Genomic DNA, 25,199 nt, shown 5'->3' with positions numbered 1-25,199 from the left:
TAAATGCAAATTAAGTTCTCAATGTTTTGAATTTTTTTAAAAACACCCAGTATCCTCCTTTACTTTCATTTAGATTTTACTTTCATTTAGGTTTACTCACTACAAGAACTGTGAGCCATGAGATCTTGTAAAGGTTGTTCAGAGGCCCAGTACTTTAAAAGGGCCTGGTACTGGGCTGCTCTTGTGTTGTAGAGAAGCACACTCAGGTCTCATTTTATTAATTATCTTCCAATCTAAGCATAAGAAATGGTGAGAATGCAAATCTTGTATTTAAACTGCTAACCATTTTCCTTTAACTTAGTGTTTTATGGAAGAGGACTTTCATTTGAATGGATAGCAATGTGGTATTGCGGTAAAGGTGTGCAGTCTAGAAAACAAATACCTAATGGCAGTTGAATGATATGCACAGTGCATAAATACCTTTAGGAGTATCAATAGGAATGAAAAGCATTCATTCTGGAGATGTCACAACAAAAAACAGTAGCCCAAAGCTAAGAAAAGTACAGTTTAGTCTCTCTGTTAGAGGAGGAGAGACAAGATACAGGAAGAAATTTTTGACCAGAATATCAAAGGAATATTGAATCCTCACTTGCTACCAGTGAATTAAATATCAGATTTTAATGGTAATTCTATATTCAGAAGACTTTCAAAATTTTAGGGGGTGTTTTGGTTTCTAACTCCTCACACATGATGGTATAATTAGATACTATCTTAAAAACACAACCCTCAAATACAGGTAGAGTTGCTTCTTGTGTTTATATAAACTAGATATGTTGATGTTAGTATGTTGGTTAATGATTTTAAGTTTGATGTGTTAATAACATTAAAGAGACCTGCGAATTATTTAGTGATCTAGCATTCAACTAGGGATCCCATACAGAGGGGATGGAGGCAGACTTGACACTGTTGGCTTTCACTGAAACTTCTATGGGGACAGCTCATGCTGTTTTCCATGTGAAGGTAGCAAAATTATACAAAATCCTGCACTGTTTTCTGAGTTTTACGGTTACTATTGCAAAATAAGAAAGAACTGGGTATAATCTAGATTTTCAAATATGTTTGGAAATGAGAATATTGAAAACAGTACTAACTGTACTGCTGTGCGCGCTCTGCAAAGCTGAGGTATAGATAGTTATAGTTTGATTTGAGGCCTGGAAGAGGAATATTATAACTATTCTCAATTTCTTTATTAATTTTTAAATTCTTTTAAAACTAGTATTAAAGTGAACATTTTTTCCCCAAAACCTCTTTAAGCTAAACTAAAACACTACAAGATATGAAAGTTAATAAGCTTTACCCAGATTATGGGGGAGATGCAGAAAACTGCTGTTGTGTATATTTCGGATATTTCTCTCTTAAAAGAGAAAAGATGTGGAAAGCTCTTTTTTTTTTATGCTCACTGTCTCTCGAAAAACATTAATGGAATATTATGGAATATGTGGAATATTATAATGGAATATGTAGATAGATTTTAAAGTTGAGGGTAACAAACTGTAAAATGGTTGGCCCTGTAGACGTATAATAGTGTGGTTGCGTTGTATTTTTAAAGTAAATGAACAGGAAGTTCTACCAGCGTTTTCGGTTTATAAGCTGCAGTGAGAGTTCAGACTGTATGCTGCTGCACTCTACAAGCATTTGTGTTTCTCTTTTACTCTGGTGCTCACAAACTTTAAACTTCTTTGCAACAGATAAACTGTAGCATGAGCACAACTTATTACAAATGCATCTTTGTGCTCGATTCTGCCAGTTCTTGCTACTTGAAAATGCAGGTCTCTGCATGCATGCTTTGCCACTTCTTAACTTGTGCTATGTTGATTCATTCGAGGCTTAATTTAATTGGCTCTGGTTATGGAAAGCTAGTTTAGAACTGATAGTTGCAGGGAGTCTCTATTTTCCTACAACACAGCTAAGGATATCCATGTCTTCAGTGCTATACGGCCACTGAATCTTGATAGAAGCATGGGAGAGACTAACGATGACAGAGTAAGTAGCTGAGTCTCTGCGGCTTGCAAAGTCAATATCCTCTCCGTGAAAACCAGAGCTTACTTTCAATTACCAGTGCTAGTATCCTTTGTACCACTGAGCGTGTTCCAGGGCACTCGGCTGCGCTGGTTAGTTGTGCCGGTAACTTTTCCAGGTCAAGTCTCTTTCGTCGACTGATAGCAAACATGCGATTGTGCAAGTCCCATTAAATTGAGCTACTAAGCAGCTTAGTTTTGCTTGTTTTTCAGACTCCAGGGTTTAAAATCTAAGTACTTGAATCCAAATCTTCTCTGATAGCATCGCTGTAAGTAGAGTATTTAAAAATGGAGCCCAGTATTTCCCTATGACAGCTTACTGTTAAACAGTTACCATTTGCCAAAATTCTAGAAGTCATACGTGTGGACAGTACTACACCTGCTCCTGAATACCTGAAAGGGTTTTGTGTTTTTACTGTGTTCTTCCATATTACTTATTCCTCTTTCTGTTTGCTGTAAGGGTATATACATAGAAGGAAACTGTCAGTTACGGAGAATGCAGTATTTGCCACGTGCCAAGTGATGTTAAATTCAAACAGAAATAGTCCCTGTAAGTAGAGAATAAAATGTGTTTTGTGAGTGGGACACTAAGTATTTTTGAAACTAAAATAACTCTTTTAAAATAATCTGGGTAGGTTTCAATTAACAGTTCATTTTATAGGCAACTAAACATTAAAATGAAATCTTTTCTCGTAAGACTTGCTTTGCAAATGGATGTTCTCCGAGGGCACTCTTTATCTGGGACATTCTAGGCTGTGGTTTACACTGAAATATCGCTGCTGCTTTCTTGTTAACAGATCACTGTCACCAGCATGACATAATAATCTATTTGGATTGCTAATTTAGCCTCATCAAATGTGAGAGAAACTTACTGATTCCATAGAATTCAGAATTCATGTATGAATCAAAGTGGACATATTTTAATTAAAAGAAAATGGAGTAGAAAAGAGAGTCTGAGCAAAAGAAAAAAGTCTGTAATAGCAGTGTTAGTTTGAAGTCTTGCTGTCGTTTGTAGTGCCATGAATGTGAGAATTGGGCAGGTTTTATCAGTCACCAGATATGCCACTGAATTGTTTTTACCATGGTCAAATAAACTAGTTTTTACTTTAGACTCTCCATATGCAAAATGAGAACTGTATTCAGTAAAATGTTAGCTTTTTTTTAATAAAAAAATATTTTCATCCCTTTTATTACACAGAAAAGAACCAAAAGTGTGCATACAATATCATTCTGTTATTGTTAATATATGAAGTAATTTTCTAGTATTTTTTTCTTCTTTTTTCAATACCTGCAAATTAGGTTAGCACTGTGTGACAACAACTTAAGCTCCAGTAATACTTCAGCAATTCAGAATCATATGTGGATTTTCTCCCATGACTGTAGCCTTCCTTTGTAATTGTGTTCTCTTTGAAAGCAGAGGCCTGTTGTCCAGCATGGGGAAGGATCCGATCTCTGCAGAGTAAAGTTTTCAAAATGTGAGTTCAGTCAGAGGCTTAGTAGCAACCAGATGGATAAATATTTGAAAATTGAGTATTATGCCACAAGGCTAACAAGTTTTTTTTTGTTTTGTTTTTTAAAAAAAAAACCTCACACCTGTCCAGAGGAGTAGGTAATCAGAATTTTCCTGAGTGTAGATTTTTATATATTAAGCCCTGCTTAATTCTGTTAGTTTCTGCAATACCAATTTTGAAAAAGGTTAATATAAATTGAGATCTAAGACTAACATTAGAGGATCATGCCTATGGTTTTATATCATATTCACAGTGTTGATTTGAAGTGTTGTCAGTGTTCAGACATTTTACTGAATTATATAAATTTAAAACTGTGTTGGTTTTTTTAAGTATTAGACTATGTTTTTGTGTCTGCACCTAGAAGTGTGTGGTGCATCACTACTTGTCAGGGGAGGGCTTCCTCAATGCACTAAATGTGTGCATTTTTTCCTGAAAGAAACAAGTTTATGAAAATGAAATGTAGTAACAGATTCTCTGCGATATTCAGAAGTAATAATACGAACTTGATCTAATCTGTAAGCTTTGATGTTTATGGCATTTAACCATTGAGATGGGTTTTTTTAGTCATTGGTCAACTTGTCTCATGTTGATTTGCACAAGAAACATTTTTTGTTTATCTTTCTGGTGCCAGTAGACATGCCCTTGCTGGTTTGGCTGGGAGAGGCACTATGATACAGCATCAAAATGCCTTTGTGTGTTCACTTTGTAGATCATGTAGTACAAACGCCAATTCATTTTCTACCAAGGCTTGTGAATTTAGATGTGCTTTTTCTCTCACCCACGCAAAACACAGCAAAGATACAACAGCTTGCCTGTCATATTGTACCAAGAAAAAGTGATAAAAGTGATTCTTGGAAATTCATCTGATTCTGTTAATAGTGATAGCTGATCTACTTTCAAACTGGGTTTGTGCTTTCTACATTTAAGAGAAAAGTTCACGGGACAGCAATGAAAAATCTGATGTCCGTGGTCGGAAGGAAATTGAGCTAGCATAGTATAAGACTTTTGAAAAAAATAAATTCTTCTCTAATTTCTAGTTCTAGTTCTATTTCCATCTGCTTTCACCTTGCCCAACACATTGTCCTAGAAAATGAACTGTTGAACACATTATTTCCATAAGTAATTGTCTTTTGCATTCATAAGTAGTGTTAAGAGTAATGAGCTGGTTATCTAGGGCATCTGCTTGTAAAAGCACCATAAGTACAGCCAGCTTACTTGAGAGGTCTGACTTTTTAACCATTGTAGCTAAAGCCTGTCTGTATCTTTCAACTCAAAATACTAACATCAATACTAGGACAAATGTGATTTCTCTCAAATTGTATGGTGTTTAGTGTTTTTTTTTCTTTTTTTCTTTTTTTTTTTTTTCTGGTGGCGTTTGTTTTTAACTTCCACTCTCTTGTCTCCTGCCTGTCCTTGTTGGCATGATAAGTTACAGTGTACTCACTGTACTTTTAAGCAGGAGAATTTCTTGGTATCACTGATACTGAATATGTACCTTTTGTTAACCTCTGGTGTGAAAAAATATTTGGGCAGTCCTGCTTCCTAGTTGGGCATGTCTTTTGTGAAAGAAAGTGAGAGATTAAAAAAACTTCTTGTTGAACCCAGCATTAATCTCATGGAGGTGCATTTTGGATTTAATTAGGTAGCATTTTGATACCTGCATTAAAAGCCTGTTTTGGAGGCCTGTTTATCATTCCTAGGGTCTGAAACTGGATTTCTTCTTTGCATGTTGGACATTTTACTTCCTTCTGTGTTGGGATCCTGGCCTTGAAGTAGTAGTTTTTTCTTTTCACTGCAGTGTACTCCAATGGAAAGAACAGCAAGAAGTCTGCTGCATGCCTTTACCGTCTGTGCCTTGTCCCACCATCTGAAACTGTAATCGTCTCAGCCGTTGGTTGTTACAGATGCTGTGGTAACATGGTTAAAGGGATATAAAGACATCTTCAGCACTGACAGCAGTCATCAATGACAAGAAAGATTGATTTCTCTTACCAGCTGTTAAGATATTGTTTAATCAGATTTGAATTGTGTGGTGCAGCCTTCTTCCTGTACTTAGAAGAAGGTTAAAACAGTTTCTACGTAAGTAGGAAATAAAGCAACAACAAAGCAAATTTTGTATTCTGCCTGTGTATGTAATTACATGAGAAATTCCTTGCTATTCCAGTGGACAGTGTGGAGCTGTGCGGGTCTGGCTGGAGGCAGAGTGGAAACTGAGCCCTCTGCTCAGCAAGCTTACAATACTTCTTGTGCTGAAGTAATGGCTTGTTGAAAAAGCTACTAGATAGTAGTATTTTGAACTTAAAGTAGCTGTTCTATTTATGATCTTTCAGGTGCTTTTTCTTGTATCTCAAGTTCCCAGAATTTTATGTTTCATCTGTGAAGTGCTTGATTCATCAAGTACTTGATGCTGTGAGCCGTTCTACAAAAGACACTCTGTTTCTCAGATTCTTTATATTTATTTGGAACAAGAACAAGTGGTCTACACATGAAGAGGAATGTTCTCATAACCTTCTTCCCTTGTGCACATCTGAATGCGAATTGCTTGTTTATATCATTGCTAATCCCACAGTAACAGGTTACAGTAGCATAAACAGTGTGACCTTTCAGTGTGATTGCAGGAAGTAAAATGTGAAATCTATTTAAAAAATGCATCTTTGACTAAGGAAGAGTATACTTCCTTTTTCTGACAGGAAAAATAATCCATACTGGTTCAGATCTTGATTCCATTATATTATGTAGGGCCTGTTTTTCCAATGTCTTCTTTACAGTCACTGCAGCTGCTTGAAGTAGGACTAAACCTCTGCTCCCCTTGTGTAAAATTGTGCGTCCCTGTTCTGCTTTGTGCAGGTCTGAATGATTGTGGGATGTGGGCTGCTGGGGAAAACAGAACTGACATGAGCAGGAGGATTTACTAAGAGGAACTTCTTCTGGAAAGAGGGAGAGGGTGGGTCATTGGAGCAAGAACTGGAAAAATACTACATGGCTTATTAAACAGCCAAAATACATATGCACACGTTCTAGAAATTTTTTGAATATTTCCAGAAATGAAAGAAAAATTGAGAGTTTTAACCAGCAAGAGAGGAGGGAGTGGACAGCTACCCAACTTCAGAAAATATTTTTGTGTATTATTTGTAACAGTTTAATTAAATTGGAAAGCAACAATTGTCGCTTGTGTTCTTAAACTTCAGACGAAGGAGTGCTTTCACACTAAATTGCACTTGCCTGCCTGGAACTGTGCAATGCCCAGCAGTATCTGTAGTATGACGAGTGAGAGTCTTGTTTCAACTTGTACAATGTTTTCATTCCCAGTATTGATATCTTCTCAGAACTGGCCCAAAGTTTGCCATGACCTGAGCAGTTCAGCCCTTGTACTGTTTCAGAACTGGTAAATATCTGAAGGACGATACGTGTTGTGAACCAACAAACCCATCCTTTTATCCTTGTGCATTACATTAGCTGTGATTAAATCGGTAGTGTACTGAGAAATACCGTATTGAGCTGGGGGGTGGGGTGGTTGATTTGCCAGTGAGTGATATGACATAGATGGCTCATCAGTAATTTCCCTTTAGAGGGCAATTGCCTCAGTCGTTTGAAGTGAGGCTGTGAGCAGGCCGAGGTTCCAAGGCCTGGGGCGGTCGCTTGTGCTCGCTGGGGACGGGCTCAGCAACAGGACGGTGTTCGGGGTGCACCCCTGGGTTCTGGAGCTTGTTCTCGCTGTCCCTCAAACTCGTCTTGTTTTCAGCAGAGATGAAAGATTGGAACAGGAGGTTGAAAATATGTAAAATCTTTACAGCTGCTAAGTTACTGGATTTATTAGCCGACACGAGAACATTGGTGGAGAGGTCTAATCTTACAACAGGCTTTTTAAAGCTTGTCAAGAGCAGGCAGAGGAGAAAAATTTTATGGAAATTACTAACTTATTAACAAGAAATACTAACTTACTAACAAGAAATTAGTGACAAGTAAGACATAATTTGTGGAAAGCTTAGCATTCAAAACCTCAGCTAGGAACCGAGTCCATTATGCTAAGCTCTACTTGATGGCATTATTGTACAGGCTACTTCTCTGTGACTGACTGACAGCAGGAAATTCCTTATTATTTGTCTGATAAGTTCTCTACCACATGAAATGGAGCTGTAGGGTGGTAAAACTGTTAAGTACTTATTTTTTAAGAGTAGCTAAATTAGTTAATAGTGCTACCTCGTTAGGAGCAAGCACTCAGACATTATTATGCGAAAATAATAAACGTATACATGAGAGCTCGAAAAGGAAGAAAGAAAACCAGCAAAAGACCTTTAGGGTTTCCTTATACTAAACTGTTCTCTAACAATGTCTTCCAGATAAAAGTATCTCTTCACACAAAAGTCTGTCTTCGACTGGTTAGAGAAAAATAATCCAAGAGTCTTGTGAAAATGCTGTGCCCCAGCACTGTTTATGTAATTGGAGGCACTTGTGTGTGACCCTAAACCTTTATTTGTGGATCACTGCTCAGAAGACTTTAGTCCAACAGTCTTTTGGTTGGGACTTGGGTAGAAAGAGATGTGAGGAGGTGAAGTTGTTGATGGTTTTTTTTGAGATGTTTGGAAGTTGCTGCTTTTTTTGTTTGTTTGTTTGTTTCCCTCCTCTCTCCTGTAAGTGTTCCATGTGCATGCTAAGACTGCAAAAGGGGGTTTGAGGTAACCACCAAATGGTGCAGCATGTCTAGTCGCTGGCTGGGGCCTGCAGCAAGTGCAGCCCGGTGAGCCTGGTGGAGCCGGAGGTGTGGGGAGCGAGGGGGGAGCGCAGGAGGTGAGGAGAGCTGTGCCTCCTGAGGGGGTGCGCTAATCACGGGGATGGTGCTAGGCCTTGCCAAATGAGCTGGTGTGCTCCCAGTGAATTATGTTAAACTTGCAGCATTAGTAGATGCATGAAGTGGCAAAATGTTGTTTATCTCGTCTGATCCATGCAACTTACTTTCACTGACAAATCTGTTTCATTAGCATGGGGAGGATGAAATAGGGCTTTGAAGGCCTAGCCTGTCTAGTTTTGTAGAGCCTTTCATGTACTGGAGTGCGGGGTGCTAATCCTTCCTGCATTAGGATGTCTGTGCAAGTTCTTCTTGATTGTGTGAGGTGCCTGTTTAACACTGAGTCTCTTGTTTTTTAAGCTCTCAGTTGCTTTCACATGGGGAGAAGTTGACCTGCACAGCTGAAGGGGAAAGCTCCCTCACACTGCAGTGACAGTTAAAACAATCCTTAGTAACACCATTGGTTCTGTTGGTGTCTTAAAGGATTGCTTTGTAACTTGGAGAAATAATAAAGTATAGAATGAATTTAAGCATTAAAAGTATGGCTTGCATTGGATTAGTGGAGGGGTTGTATCTTTCTACAGGAACTTCTCAGGCTTTTTGTCCATAGATTTTCTTATATACTGTCTATTCTAGAGACATGGGTTTATTCACCTTTCCCACGTGCAAATTAATTGCTAACACACATCGGAAGCTATGCTTATTCTAAGTAAAAACCAGTATTGATATCCACCGTGACTGAAGACTTAATATGTGTTTTCATTTGTGTTTGAAGGGCAGCTGGTAAAGCAAAGTGCTCTGAAACCTAATTCAGACCTAACTATCCTCTCCAAATGTGAGTTCACTAAATCTAACATCTCTGCTGTCAGCATTTAAGGGTTAAGTTTCTCTTTCAAAAAAAAAGTATTGATTTTTCTTTTTTCTTAGAACAGTTTACTACTCTGAAAATAGTTGTGTAAACATTGAGCTTTAAGTGCAACTTCTTTTAAACCTTCCTGTAGAACAGAGGTGCCCAGCCATTCTGTCCTGGGGCCATGTGAAGGCTGCACAGCCAGGTTTGTCCCTGTCATCAACCAACGTGCTTGTGCATTTGGCACGTGACATGTTCAGCCCTTACATGACCCAGCAGCCCTATAGTCAGGTAAACGAATGTGTAAACTTGTGTTCGTTGGGCAGGGGAGATGGCACCAGCGACTTACTCCAAAAATTGTATTCAGTCTGTAGGTAGTGAACCAGTTGTGTCAGGTTTAGAAAGCTGTAAGCTTTTTTTTTCTAAGTAAAACTAGTTTAGCTGTTTTTGGGTTACCTAAACACGTATTAGACAGCTTGTGAGACAACAGCAGTATCCCAATTCTGCTTTATCTAACATCTGTTTTCAGCAGTACTGTTTGTACTCAGCAGGTTTTTGTGTGCATTGCAGTAGCTTGGCAACCTGTAGGTTGCACCCTTCAGTGATTTCAGTAGGCTTTTAATCATCACTGAAATTTTCCTTTCCAAATTTGAATATTATAAGTATAGTGAAGTGGGTATCTGTGATTATAATAGCAACAGAAATGTTAAGCAGATCTCAAATGAAATAAGCTGTTCATCTAGATTTATAATCCAGTGTAGTTCTTCAAATTTCAGTTCAAAAGCCTTTCTTGAAATTGATTTAAGAAAGGGATACTTGTAACTTTTTTCTGCAAATGATCGTTAACCAGTTACAGTTACTTAAAGTTCCCAGAAAGAGATTTGGGAATTGTATGCTGAAAGAGGTTAGGTACTAGAAGGCATGACTACTTGCTGGTTCTCTTGTAGGAGCAAAGCTTGAGTTTGGCCTCTCTGCACGCAGAGGCATGAACTTGCTTTGCGCAATCCTGTTAATTGTACATTCTCTTTAAACTTGAATCTCAGTATGTTAGAAATGGTACAAAGCTTTTGCTAATAGTATAAAGAGTATAGTTCCATTGGCTGTGTTCTCACTGATGTCCCTTACAGTAAAGTGTTCATATGCCATATGGTAGAACTTGCTGGGATTGTACCCTAATTCGTAGGGAAGAAACAATACAGGAGGGAAACCCACTTAGATTATGGAGTTGGTACCTTTTATACCATATGGTTCACCATTTTTAATGAACAGTATTTCTTGATACTAAATAAATCCAGTAATCCCCCTCATACTTTTAACTTAAAAACTGCATCTCAAGAAAGCCAGTAAAATAACGTATGATAAAAACATCTTCAAGGAAGTGAAGTTTACCACTAAATAAGATGTAGATATCTTTAATAGGTAATGTGGAGTTCACAACTTCCTATTTAACAATTCCTGCCACTTCCTTTCTCGTGTGCTTTAGTACTTCCTCTGCATACGAGCTCAAAACTTTGAGAATCTTGATGGAACTTCTAGAAAGTTGGAAATATGGCTATTGCCTGTCCCATAGGATCCTAAACACAAAAATAATACTGCTGTGCTCTAAATGTTTACCACATCATAGTCATCGTGAGACTTTATTCCCTCAACTTTTGCAAATATACTAGTAAGTGTTACTTAGCTTTTCTATTTGAGTTTTTTGCCTTGTGCTTTTTTTTTGGAACCATTTATGCAAAGTGACATCTCATGGCCATGAGAGGAAACAAATTGGTTTAAACTCTGACTGCAGTTATGTAGTGTTTCAAAGCAGTGCACAGGGTTTACTTGAATTAGAAATAACTCCTTTCTTTTTCATATCAAACATTTATTGGTATTGCTTTGTTTGTCCTTTTAAAGTTTAAACACTTTTCTTTTGTTACAATTGTTTTTCATAACTCTCCCTAGAAAGAGTAGGTTTAAAAATATGCCTTCACCAATATAAATTATTTTATTATTCTTTTACCTTTCTTGTTTATAAAAGTACTAATAAAATAACTGAGTTAATATCTATAAATCAAACATGATGGCTTAAATATTGCTTATTTTGTAATGCTAATTTTGGACTTGCATGCTGTTCATCATCTCTCATTCTTTATCAGTGATCTACCTATTTCTGCAGAATAAGAATCTTGTACATGTAGAGCCACCTATGTTTTAATTTTAAAATCTTTAACAATCTGGCGATTAATTTAACCATCTAGACAATCTGAAGCATGCTCAACATTGGCCTGCCACTACTTTTACCAAGTAAATTCAGTGGTATTTTGACTTTGGTGGGACTCTCAGCATTTTGAAAATCTCACCTTTGTGATGCGATGTATTCAGAAGATTATCTAGCAGCAACTGAGGCTGGATCACTAAGATACAGTAATGCATGTACAGTTTGGCTAAAAAATAACTTTAATTTCTAAACCATTTCTTCCATCATCTGAACAAAAAAGGCTCCAAAATACAAGCATACCAGTCGCTATCTCTAAAACACAGAGGGCTCACAGAAAAACTTTGTGACAGTTCTGGTGTACTTTGTTTGAGAACTGTGTTTAAGTCTGTTTCATGTTATTGCTGCTAAATAGATCTAGGAGCTACACTTTAGTGCACTGATTACTGAAACTGGAGCTCAGAGCTCTTTAAACAAGGAGTACACGTTCATAAGCAAGCAGCTATGAACTGGACCTTTTCCTTTCAAGACAGGCTCTTCTGAATGTTCCAGATAGAGAAGAGGTTGCCTTTACCTTATTAAATAAGAATATATGCCTATATAAATGAAACATAACAGAAAAAGTAGTGGTAAGTCTCTGAAGTCTGAATAATCCGTTGCTGTTGCATTTGATATGGTAACAGCATTGTGCTGTGAAGGCTAATTTGGTAGGTTTCTGAGAGGGAAATAACCTTTGGAACTCTTATAATATGCAAACTAATTAGAGGGTACAGTGAACACAGCTGTTTCTGCCAAGCTGACTAAGCTTGGAATTCAAATTACTATTTTTAGCCAGTTTATAATGTCTCTAGTTCTCAATGGTACCCAAGTTATTACCTTTAAAAATCATATTAATGTGCATTTATCCCACCACTAAATGATGTACAATCAACATTTATAGTGCAACCAGCCTGTTGCTTTTTAGCTCAGGACAAACAGTGTGAATATACAGACAAAAGAAAACACTTCAGGTGGCATCTGGGCTGTGGTACACTGAAATCTTTTCTGTGACTTGCATGAGTTTGAACTGAAAGCTTCCTCAGAGGAAAAGGCATGATCCCTGGAGTGAAGTAATTGTTGTTTTCTGTAAGTTGTTTACATAAAATCTCTCTAGCATACTTATTCCCCCCCCACTTCTTGCCCTCTGAGAAAGTTGCCTTTCTCCATTATACAAGAATTTCTTGCGTGCTATTTTTTGCATTAAAAAATATTTTTCTCTTGATCCTTGAGATACAATCAACATATAGATCCTGTAAAATATATATATATATAAATTCTATTCAGAGATCTAAAAACCACTGCAGCTAACTATACTTTTGCAGTCTATGAAACTGCAGTAAACCAAGAGTTTGGAAAACAATACTGGTATAGGTTACTTTGTGTAAAGTGCTTACCATTCAGTGAGACGGTGTCAAGACTAACTTCAAAATTAGATTGCAAACCAGTGTCTTTTTGCTAATAAGCTTTATTTGGAACTTTCTGCAAAGATTATTAGATAAGCAAAAGCGTTCATCAGGATACACATACAGTGAATAGTCTTACTTCGTGCATAAATTTGTTACATCCTTCTTTTTAGTCAGTCTAATTTTAATATAACATATGGCATGCTGGTGTCTAAAACTGCTTTAACTGACTGTACTTTGTGAAGGCATATATAACTAGTTTAACTTCAGATAAGAATTCAGGTTTTTTTAAGTTATTTCTTTTTTGCTTCTGTTCACATCAATAGCTTTCCTACTGTATCTCTTCAAAATTATAGCAGATAAGATCTGAGTTTAGTTAGTGTTAGATACAGAAAATGATGGTTGCAAATTAATCCTGTTTTCCTAAGCCTTATGTTTTTCACTTCTGTTTTTCATGATGGTAGGAGACTTCCAGACCAGCTTAAATCAAGAAACTAAAAACTAGGCATCTCCAGAAAATAGTTCTGATTCCTAAATAAAAATCCTTTTGTTTCTGGTTTTGTGTCATCATGGAAAATAGGCCATTGACAATCAACCTAGATCTACTTTTGTATTTCGGAAGACTTTCTCACCAAAAACGTGAAGGAAATGCATGATTTCCAGGCCCGGCTCCCATGGCGCTGAATGGTGTCCACTTCCAATGACAATTTGTTGCTGCAATGCTAACGATGGGGGAGGGAAGCTAATCTAAAACTTTCTTCCCTTGCCTCTCGGGACCAGGGAAGACAAAAGCATTCCTACAAGAGCCAAAAAAACTGCTCAGAGAAATATCCTCCCTTCTGAAAGGCGAAGTATATAGTTGTTCCAACACAGCTGTCAACCGACGAGCATTACAGTGTAGTAGCTGGATTCCTAAAATGGTAGTGAGAAACATTGACTCCTAAGTTAGAAACCAAATGAGTTAGAGCATTGCAGATGAAAACTAATCTGCTTGGAGAACACAAGCAGCATCCATAATAGCAACCAAGAAGTATCTCCTGGCTGCCTTCAATGGGTGACTTCCTTCACTGGTTTATTTGCACTGTTCCCGAGGGGAGACGTGGCTGCAATAATGGCTATTTGGAAGAGATAAGGTGGATCAAAATCAGTACTCTAGCTGAAAGGTTTTTCTGTTTCTCATTGAAACCCTTTAATGTTTTGCAGTCCAAGTTGACAAAAATGTTTCTTTTGGAATGCAATGCCAGCAACACCAACAAACAACATGAGGGCATCCAAAGAACAATAGCAGTGATGTGAAAAAAAGTAAGATATCCTTCTTTTGTAAAAATAAAAGAAGGACTCTAAAAGGATATTTTGTTGATTTAAGTCTTTAATGAACTTGCAAAGGATTATGCGTGTGTGTATTCTTACACACAGCCTACTTTGCCTTTGCATGCTAATTACGACGCTGTGCTAACAGCATACCAAAATGAATTGGTGATGATTGTTGGAGTACATGAGGTCTCCTGCTGTCCCTATTACTTGTGGCATTAACTATGGTTTCTAGGAGTTATTGCCCCAAGTTAGTTTGTTGAATTTGTAAAGAGGTTGATAAGTAAATGTGAAAAGAACTCTGGAGCTCTTTTTAAAACTCAGTTTTTCTATTTTCAGGCACTTCCAGTGCTGTAAGAGCTCTTTAGTTTCTTCTCTCTGACAACAGTGCATTTTTGCTTTTGATCAAAGTATCTTTATGTAGCCATCTCTATTTCCACCTATCTTTTAATATTCATTTTGGTACCCACCAAAACTTCTGAAGTCATCTTATTTCCTATTTCCAAGTAGTATTTGTAAACTGTCTTTGGTCTTCATTACTAGTATCTGGACCACCACTTTAATGTAGATATGGCACCAGTCAAAAGATAGAAGGGTGTATTTTTTTTGTTTGAACCTCATCATCCATTTGCAAGAGAAGGTAGTGCTGCAGAACGAGCTGAAAACTCAGAAAAGCATGTTTCTAGTTACTGAATCCGTGGTTAAAAATCCTAGTGATCTTATTCAGGGAATCATATTCCATCCAGGGGGATTGTTCCAATGCTAAATGTTTGGATGTGAAGTCAAACTCTCTGAAAAGCAAAAGCTCTGTATTTCTTCTCTTTCCCACTAGGAGACCATTTAAGAAAACAAGTTGTCTTTCTCTAGGTTGTTGGGTTTGCCTTCAGGATTAGAACTATAAAATACCTAAGAGCTTGGTGAATACTTTTTGTTACTTCTATTGGATAAACAAAATGATGCCTTTGAGAGGTAGCGACTTAGTAGTAGATGGCAATCTCACCCACATCCCAAGTGTTGCTAGGATCTTGTCTGTTTTGTAGACATTTGTATGTCTCCTGATTTTTGTAGATCTGTCCCGTAAGTCCATTTGATCACCTTGCTGCAAGCTAAAATCCCTCATGCTTCATGGATGCTACCTGATCAGTCTCGATTAAGGAGAAAAGGTAAAGCTAATTAGTTAGCAAGGCAGTGTTCAGTTTATTTGTTGTTGGTATTTTGAGACTTGTTGTATAAATCCTTGACTTTTTTCACAAGAGACTTTTTCACTGGTGGAAAACCAGTGCTTCATGCTGGCAATTCCTGCACTTCAGTTTCAGAGCAAAGCTGCCTTTCCCTGGGGTAGGGAGCATGAGATGTGCATCATGCCAGTTGAAATGTCTGGGAAATCCCACTGCTTTGGAAGTTCTGATTTGCGTTATGCTTTCATGGATAATTTTGTAAATGCATCAGGAAATCAGCAGTATGGGCCATGCTACTGAAGCGCACCATGCGGTGAAACTGCATCTTGTCCTTTCAAACGCGGAGCGATGGCTTGCTGAAAAGCTCTTCTCATGCTGACTTTGTTTTTCTCTGGCAACTTCTGTGCCGTGTTCTACACGATCAGATTTGTATCTCGCATATGATAGCTTAATTTGAAAGTGACTTTGACAAACCCAAGATGACTTGGGAATTATAGCCTGTCCTTCTCTCCGTGACAGCTGTTGTTTTAAAAGGTCGTGTTAGTTCCTGAGGAATGTATGTGGCTGCAGCAGAGGGAGCATGGGACGGTCCCTGCCCATGGCAGGGGTGTTGGACTGGGTGATCCTTGAAGGTCCTTCCAACCCATCGTGTCGTGACTTGACTTGTCTTCTGTTAATGTGACCTTCTAAAGCACAGCTTGGTAAGCTAGATGTGTTTAACTCATGTCATCTACCAAGAGATAAAAAATAGTGCCGTCGTAGTTCTGCAACTGTGTATGTTTAAACTGCTGATAAGATGAATACACAAATGTTGGCACATGTTTGTTTGTTTGTTTGTTTGTTTAATCTAGCAGTTGGGATTTCATTCTGTTTCTTTAAAATATTTGTCCTGAGCAAAATGACTGCAGTGTTTGTCTATTAAGCTGCTAAAGTGCTGTGCTGTTTGTTTGGCTTTTAGTCAACATACTTTCCAGGAAAAGGTGAAAGGACACAAATACCACAGGCAAGTTTCGTTTGTAATTCACTGAGCGTGAAGAATATGTTTTAATATAAAATGAAGTCTCTTTTTAATGACAACAAAACCAAAAACCGAACAAAACAAAAACAACTTAAACAAGGCTAAGTAGAAAGGCTCAAACATCAGCTCCTCAGATATGCAGGGCTGCTTGCTTTCCAACCTGCTAAGTGTGTGCTATTACTCATCAAGACCACAGAGCACAATCTGTGTGTGGGTGCTCTGGGTACTTTAATAATTGTAGTACTTTGGTTATAGTTCACAAGATGATCTTGTTAATAGATTTAAATTGATTTAGGGAGTTTTAAACAGTGACAGTAGTTCAAATATTAGTTTAAACAACTGCCTGGGGTCTCTCTTTAGGCAGAAGTAATGTCCTTCTGTGTTGGTACAATACCTAGTACTGTACTAGGAGCCTTTCAAATTCCTTGTTAACAGTAGTAATAAAAATGCCAGATATTCTAAAAACTTACTTAGTTGGCAGTGTGCCCACATGCCCAATTCTGATGTGTTCAGAATGAAAAGTCTTGGAGCAGACATATATTGGGATCAAAAAGGGGAGATATGGGAAAAAAAATCAGAAAGACCTGTGCAGCTTTTACCTGAGAAGGCATCGAATCTGTTGCCGCTTGGGTGGTGGTGGTGGTGCTCCAGTGGGGCTGCCTGCAGTGTGCTAGTTGGAGCCAAAATATTTCTCTGTAGTCATTCAGATGCCAGGCCAAGCGTAATTCTGAAATGACAATTCAATTAAGGATCTGTATATCATTTTTCTAAATGTGTGAATAAATCTTACGGTAAGTATGAAATATGAGAGGAAGGCAGCAACTGTAGGCTCGTTAGGAAAGACGTGCTTTAAAAACAGTTAGAAAAAAACCAGCCCAGCAGCACGCAAACCCACAGGTAACCTGCTGATGTCTTTATCAAAATTGAGGAAGCAGTTTGTCAGAATGGAGTGGGGAAAAGACATCTTCAGATGGGATCTAGTAATGATTTTCATTGCTCACTAAGGTTGCAATACAGCTGACAGGAATTGGGAGTATATTTCTGGCAAGTTTTTGTCCCTGTAGCAGAACACATGCTATATACCTATAGAGATCAAATGACATGCACGTTCTGTGTAAAGGGCGAGGACGGTAAGTTATGAAATGGAACTACGTGCTTGTGTTCATTTACAGGAACCTTCTCGTGCTTCAAAATTTTAAATGTACTTGTTTCAGTGTACTGAAATCAATTTACAGGAAGTGTGGCTGAACTGATTCACTTTCTGCATATCGATTTCTGCCCAAAGTAAAACTTCTGATATTAACAAAGCATGAGCGATATTTTAGATATCACTTGAAATGACTTAAAATAATAAAGCTTTTTTTTTTCCTCTTAAAGTTTTTCTAAAGGTGAAATTTTAAATCTGAATAAGAATGATTCAGGGTAATTCCTGTAATGGTGATGAAGTTTACAACTGGCTTGTGCTTATAGAGAATAAGAATTCTCGCTGCCTTCCTGTCTTTATTTCAGTAATTTTTCTAGTTCTTCTGAAGATAAATTAGCTGCTACCTGGTAGAGTAACCTGTTTTCAGGGCTCCAAGAATAATCTATTCATATGTCTGCACAGTCATGGTACATAAAGAACCACCCGATGATAGTTCCTGAAACAGAGTTAAAAACTTAAAGGATAATACTTAAGTTTATTCCTTCCATCTTTTTTGACTCTATTCTGTTAAAATTTAGATATGAACAAGATGTTTTTTTTTCCTGTCTCAGTTCTTTCTGTTTGTAATGGAAAATACATTTTCTGATTTTTTACTTAGTTTTAATTCTGCAGTTCTTAAATGTTTATCCTGTTAACAAAGGGCTTTTGGATAAAACTGTAACAGATTAAACCATGTCAGCAGGGTGTTGCCTTCCACTACCTTGTAGTAGATAGGACTCTGGTTGCTGAGAGATGTAATGTCAATTGGCTGCTGTTGGATAGCTATTAGGAAGCTTTAATCTTAGTTTTATTGTAGAATTTCACAAAATTATTTCTATATGGCAGATGGTAAATTTTAAAAATGCTGGAAATCCATACCTGCATGCTGGCTGTTCCCGTTGGTATTGGCTGTGCGAAGCAGACTAACTGGCTTTCATCTGAGTCTTCTATCTTCGTTTGAGCACAATCCTTGAAGTGCTTTAAACAAAAGATTATCCTATCTCAAACCTTTTAAAAGACAACATTTTCTGTACAGAACACTGAGCTTTATAAAGGAATTGGGCTTTCTGGATTTATACATTAAGCTTTTCTAATTGGTGTATTGATCTGAGCTGCTTTCTGAGAACCATGTATATGAATTTAAGTATTTCCAAGTCTAGGAAGTGTTTGAAAATAGTTGCATGATTTTGGGGGAGACATAGAGGGGAAAAAAATGTTTCTTGATTTAAAAAAAAAAAAAAAAGTAAAATATCAATGACTAATGACCATAAAAGTGAACAATGTGAACAAGCAGTGAGCAAGGAGTGATATTGATGTAGGTGTCTTGAAAGTCACCATCTCTTTGTATACCTTGCAGAAAAGGGGACACTCAAAAACAAGAGAACCTTGAAGTTGTTTATCCATTATTTTTTTCTATCGAATAAGCTCATTTGTTCGAAGATTAGCTGGTGATAATACATGATGCAAGAATTTGGGGTCACAGTAAAGTCATGCTTTTTTTCATACTTTTAGCCCAGCTAGTACTGAGGCTGTTAACACTATGTAGTGTCTGAAAGATTGTAGAAGATTCAGAGTGAGTATAAATAAAAAGTCATTCCACAGTTCCTAGTTCATGAAGTCAGAGATCCCTTTGAGAACTGTAAACTACCTGCAGTGGTTCCAAGGGCATCTCGCCTCTGTTTGTTTCCAGTTTGCAACATGTCATTTCCAGCTGGTCTAATATGCAGCATGTTGAGAGTGTGAGAAAGAAAGTGTGAGAAGAAGCTTTTCTCGTCCCTTCCTCAGCTTGTAGTACTTTCAGTTTTTATGTTTTCTCTCCTTCCTCTCCACCCACCCTGAAGCCTACAAAGTCCACACACTTAGTCTTTACCTTGTTTTTTGTGGTGGGTATTCCGTAAAAGCTATAATGCCATTAGGTGGCTTGTGAGATGTTGGGGTGAAGTATTAGGTAACTAGGAAAAGAGGACTCTGTTTATAACCACAGTTGTCAGTTTACGAAACCTGGAATTACACATTTTAAACTCATACAGAGTCCATACTGCAAACAAACTAAGATCTGGATATGCTACGCAGACTAAATTCCTTTAGGAGTTCTGTAGGTGTCCAGGCTGTTGGATGCACCGGTTTATTTGAGATGAGGTTAAACCAAAATTTGTTATCTGGAGACCTCTGTGTTTGGGTAAGTCAAGATTTGGATCTTGTCTCTTATTTTTCTTATAGGAGATGAGTAACTGACTGAGAACCTCCTGACACTTTAATAGGACTGTGGTTTATTTCCTGGCACTAACTTTGTTTGATGATAAAGATAGTAAAGCTTTGCTTCTGCAAAACAGCTGTCAAGAAAAGCCATTTCATCTTCTCAAAAGTCTCTGTCCTTCCAGTAATGTCTAAGATGCACTTCTGGAGCAGATTGAATGTCTGGGAGGAAAAATAGAGATGGACAGGGAGAAGAAGGAAACTTCAGTTATTTTTTTATACTGACCCTCCGTTCAGTTGTTTCCTGTTTTGGCAGTGAGTACATGGCTACAAAACAGCAGAAGTAGAGTGTTCCTGCCAGCTACTCTGAACTTCTTCTGTTATGGGTCATAAATTTCAAGGACAAACTGTATTTTGAACTTACTGAAATTCGAGAAGCCTCATGTAATTCTTTAACCAAATATTAGAGTTTAGTACAATGCTTGGCACAAGTGATCCAATCTGTGCTGTAACCTTCAGGAAAAAAAAACAATTGAAAAATCAGTTTTTGCTCATTGCAGATAACGACATTGAAGCAGTATGAGAATCTCAACATCTGAGTTCTTCAGAATTGCAACAATTTGTTCTACAGCAATGTTTTCCTTCTGACAACATACAAAATAAATACAGTACTGTTAAAGTTGGAAAACTGTACAAGTTAGTCCTTCCTCGCTTCTGGAAGTATGTACCCAAGTTTCAGGAACTGTTTGGGTTCAGGCGTTCAGTTGGCCATTTAGTGCTTGGTTACCTACCATGATGAGGTGGGTGCAGTGAAGTACTGCAGGATTTACTTTCCTGATCCTTAAATTTCTACAGTTAGGCGTGTCAAAACTAGTCGGTGGTGAGAAGCAATCTGTGGTGAACATGGGCACAGAAGAAATTAGTACGCTTTCCCAAGTGTTGATATGATTTAATAACATGATCATGCCCAGTTTACATTCTCTGGGGGGGTTATTTCCGTGCCTACAAGTAGCTGACTGCCGTGTCAGGAGCCCTGCTTACGCTGCATTGCTACAACCTGTTCCAGATTGCCCACATAGTGCTGAATTAGCAAGGGGCTTTCTAGGAAAACCATGTTGCAAGTGTGTGATTATATATATATAATTTTTTAACTCACGTAATAGTGTTGTTGAACTTTAAACAAGCCTGTCTCTTTCTCGCTCTCTCTCCATGCTACTTGGCTTCAGGAAGAAGCTTGGCATACCAGCCCACTGGCTTTTTTTTTTTTTTTGAGGCAGATTAATAGGCAAATCAATAGTACTATCTTTTTCTTGAAAGCAAAACTGAGAGACTAGATAAAATTTTTCTTAAAAGGATATTAAATTCTACATTTATTTCACTTAACTGGCTGAAATTCTGCACCACGTTGTTAAGATAAATGTTACGTGATGTGCTTGTCTGGTCTTTACCTGATCTTTAGATGCATGTCGTTGACCTTCGTGTTACCTAGAAATTATATCCCTGTTTCTTGTCCCCATCTTGTCCTGATACAAAGGGATAAGAAGCTCAGTTTTACTTGTCAAACTGACTTAAATGCAATGTTGATCTACGTACGCTTCATGTCTTTGCAAGGAAGGACTCAGTTCCCTGCTTCTCAGTGGGTAAATTTGCGCCCTTACACTGTAAAGATGTCTTCCCGTTTGTGTAAAGTAGCTGTTTATTGTGGATCCTCCAGTATTACCTGTTGTCCTTGCGGACTTCTGTACAGGTCTTTGCCACATCATGTAGTTGTAGTGGGGTTTTCTATTCTGAAATCAGCCCTTAATGACATCCCAGAAAACAGCAGCTTTCACTTTATTTTTTAAAACCTTCCTACCTTTTATAGCAGTCATTTTTTTTCAATGCTAGCTTCAAGAGGAAACTTCTTTTTCTTAAGCTCTTAAGCTAAAATTGCTTTTTTATTTAAGTGTTTATATACTTGTTGTGAATTGCTTTCCTTAGTGTGACTGGCTCAGCAGATATATTACCGGGCGCCTTTGTAGCTCACGATAAGATCTTGGCAATTGCTGTTTCCCGTAGGAACAGAACTGTTAAAATGACAGTATATCATTATCGCCTAGTCTGAGCTACTGCAGAATTTATGGGGTAATAAAATAGTGCCATCGGACTGAGGCCTGCTGCAGAGTTCCTGGGGAGTCTTTCGCTGAATCCAAAGGCCCTTTGGCCTGCGCATCGTAGCTGCTCCCCTAGAAATACCGACGTGCAAATCCGCGCAAAATTGCAGTGCTTGAATGACTGATGTCATGAATGCCTCTTCATGGGGTCTTACCTAATGCTTTCTGGAAGATTTTGGGGTGGATCTGTTCTTTTTATAACGTCCTGTTGGTGTCTGAACAAGAGGACACAAGCATGGTCAAGCAGCGGAGTTGTGCTCCAGTTTACATGTGGCAAATCCAGCAGAGTAGCGGCGGCTAGGACAAGCAGAAAGCTGGCAGAAAATAGTGTGAATTGGCAGACCTGGGACTCTGGGTAGTTGGGGGTTAACAGGCTGAAACGAGGGGAATTTTTTTGAAGGTTGGGAGGAACAGAAAGAAAGGGCTGTGGGCTGCGGAGGGGATTCCTAAGAGGACGTTTTGGAAGGGAGGCAGGGGCAGGCCTCCTGGCCAAGCGAGCACCCCGTCCTGCTGAAGGTCTCTGGGACGTGAGGACACCATCACCGCACCGAGCCCTTGTGTCTGAGCAGCTCGGCCACCCATCCTCGCGTTGTGCCCAGGCTTCGTGGCAGGCAATGGGATGCTCTCAGGCATCGTGGGACCCATCGTGCAGCTGCGAGCAACCGTCTCCCAAAGAGCACTGAAGAACTTCTTGCTCCGGTCGCTGCTACAAACGACCAGCAACGAGAACTTTCCGTTTGAAAACCAGTGCTTCAGCAAGCTTCCTCTTTCCACCCTGCGATGTTTAGGGGTATTTGCACCGAGTATGGGACTTAAAACCAGGAGCTGAGTGGCAGAGAATGACTCATGCTCAAAACCAGAGGCATTTGACTTTGGAAAACTGACTTCAGTTCTAGCCCTTCCTCTTTATCAAGTGTTGTATTGCACGACCTTTTAAATGAAATGTCGAGCTTCCTTTTTAAATGGCAGGATCTCTGCAGTGTGACTGTGATTCAAGAAGGCGATAAGTAACCTTATCAATCCCTGTGTTCATCCCCAACTAACTTGAGTTCTTGCAGCGTCACTGGCTTCAGACTGCTTGTACCACAGTGCTTCCTTGCCTTGAATGAGCCTGCTTTCTCCAGCAGGAGATCCTGTGGTACTGTTAGTGCTGTGTTCTGGAACACTGCGTAATTACCTAATTTGATAGCTGACTCCCGCAATCACAGATGCTTCTGAGAAGCATCCAAGAAAGCCTGCAACGTGGCCATTTTACAGAACCCGTCGCTAGAATGTTTCTTCCAGTAAACTCTGTTGAAGGCCATCTGATTTCCACTGAAGTCACCTTAATGTCCTGGAAGCAGTCTTATGTTTCTTGCCAGTAGATGTTGTACCAACTGCTGTAGCTTTAAACAAAATAAAAAAGAGAGAAAAAAAATCACTGTTATTCCTTGTTGCTGGGAAGAGTATGCCCAGCCTTTTCAGGCATGGATTTAACCACAGAGATCCAGGCATTCATGCCATCTAGGATTTTCGTTTTTATTGGTATTGCGTTCAGGAATGAATTTCAGTATGCTACTTGGATTTTCATACAACAGCAGCTTGCCTGGTGCCATATCTAGGTCCCTCATTTTCTCCCCCTTGCTCCCACACTTTCATTTTTTCCTCTATATGTTGCAACATGCTTTAGAAAAATATTATGCTTTTTAAATTGCCTGTGTTTCTGGAAGGCACGTGTGTAACTTCTTTCTTTTTGTTTCTTATAGGCCTACAGGAGTTACGCATCTCGTAGAACTCCTTTATTCTTTCTGTAACTCTAGGCATTGTAGCATCTTTTAAAAAACAAAACCAAAACAAACTAGTATTTGGTAGTGAGTTAATAGCCAACTCTCTACTCCTTGAACAAAAAAATGTCAGATCCTTAAATGTGTGATGTTGGTATCTGAATCTGGGGAGCTTTGAGGCTGGGAGCGTGTTCTGGAGGTAGTGTTTGAGTGCATATACCCGGGTATAATAATTTTATATTAGAATTCCTTTGCATTGTTTCATTTCTGTAATGAAGCATTCGATCTGTTGCCTTCTTTGCAGAGGAGACAGTTCTTTTCTAATGTGTTAATGCTATGAAATGAAACAGTGTAGATGGGTGCTGCTGCTAATTTAACCCAGTATTTACAGAAGTTTTTTTTTGTTTTGGTTTGCATTTTGCTATATTTAATGTGGATCCTAAGTATTGTTTTTTGTACTTTGTGGGGCTGTTTTACACTTAAAGAAAGAAATATGTAGACTCTGTGGGAAATGTGGTTAGAGATCTAGAAGACCATTTTTCCTTAGTTCCCTATTTTTGTCTGTTATTAATCCTGTTCAGTCAGTACATAGGAAAAATAAACCCCTGCAAAATACAAAGTCACCAACCTAACGTCAGAGACGAATTTCTGAAAACAGCCATTTTAGCTGCTTCATGTTTGAGATATTAGACTGTGGCAGTCAAGATCATATTCTCCAGACTGCATTCTTCATAAGCAGAAATACTGGCAGCCATGTGTTAAGTTATAAAAAGATAGCAGCTGATGTCAGGGCTTATTTCAGTGAGGAGCCATTTCAGAATACTGAACTAATTTTGAGTAGGTATATATAAAATAGAGCTCTTTACTTGACATGTGAAATTAAGTATCAATTAGTACATACCTGAATAATGGGGTAGAAAAATGAACAAGAAATAAGCTGCAACAGATAGCCCACCTCAAAAAAAAAAAAAAAGAGTCACTATAAATAATACTTTATGCAAAACTGAGAAGATCAGAAAAACAGTCCTGTTTGGCCTGCATTTTAGAAATTAGCTTTTGAGCTGGTATAAAATCCTCCTGCTCTGATGTTGGAAGGCTACCACAGTTTAACTGGAGCCCGAGCTAAGGTGAAACTGGTAATAGAGGAGTGCCCAGCCTTTCTATGCAAGTGGTCTGTACATCACAAGCAGCCCTACGGATGTGCTAGATTTATGTGCACTGAAACCTGTGTTCTGGTCACGGTGGTTATAGATGTGTGGATCAACACTATGCTCAAATACATATGTATCTGCACAGATAACTTAACCAAATCAAGCCAAGTTTTATGTTAAGTGTGTTCTACAAAGTAAATGTCATCCTACAAAAGGGGGTGAATTTAGCTCAGTAGTTTGTTACTAATGGTGATTTTTCAATGGTATCTGGGCCAGGTTATTTTTTTCTTACCGTGTATGCGCACAATGTATCTGTCTTAAGATTTCTTAAACCTAATGATTCTATCAAAATATCAGTTCTACAGTAAATCCACTTCTTCAGTTTTCATTAATCTTAATTAAATCTGACAACTTCACTATAAAGCTCCTTGTACTATAATTT

The 25,199-nt window shown here is 38.3% G+C and overlaps 1 protein-coding gene across 3 annotated transcripts in view; it reads left to right on the top strand.

Annotated features, from left to right (window-relative positions):
- Positions 1–25,199, top strand: part of PTPN1 (protein tyrosine phosphatase non-receptor type 1) — a 44,967-nt gene that overhangs the window by 2,514 nt on the left and 17,254 nt on the right. The window contains exon 1 of one of the 3 annotated variants that reach the window (XM_080558080.1): positions 15,840–15,994. The exons of the other annotated variants lie outside the window; for them this stretch is intronic. The gene's annotated coding sequence lies outside the window, so the exon portion shown is untranslated. Of the gene's footprint in view, positions 1–15,839; positions 15,995–25,199 lie in introns of those variants that run through there. 3 annotated transcript variants of the gene reach the window in all.

Source organism: Anser brachyrhynchus (genome assembly GCF_964034855.1).
Source record: "Anser brachyrhynchus genome assembly, chromosome: 16".
NCBI classification, from domain to species: Eukaryota; Metazoa; Chordata; class Aves; order Anseriformes; family Anatidae; genus Anser; species Anser brachyrhynchus.
This window is presented reverse-complemented; position numbering and strand designations above follow the sequence as displayed.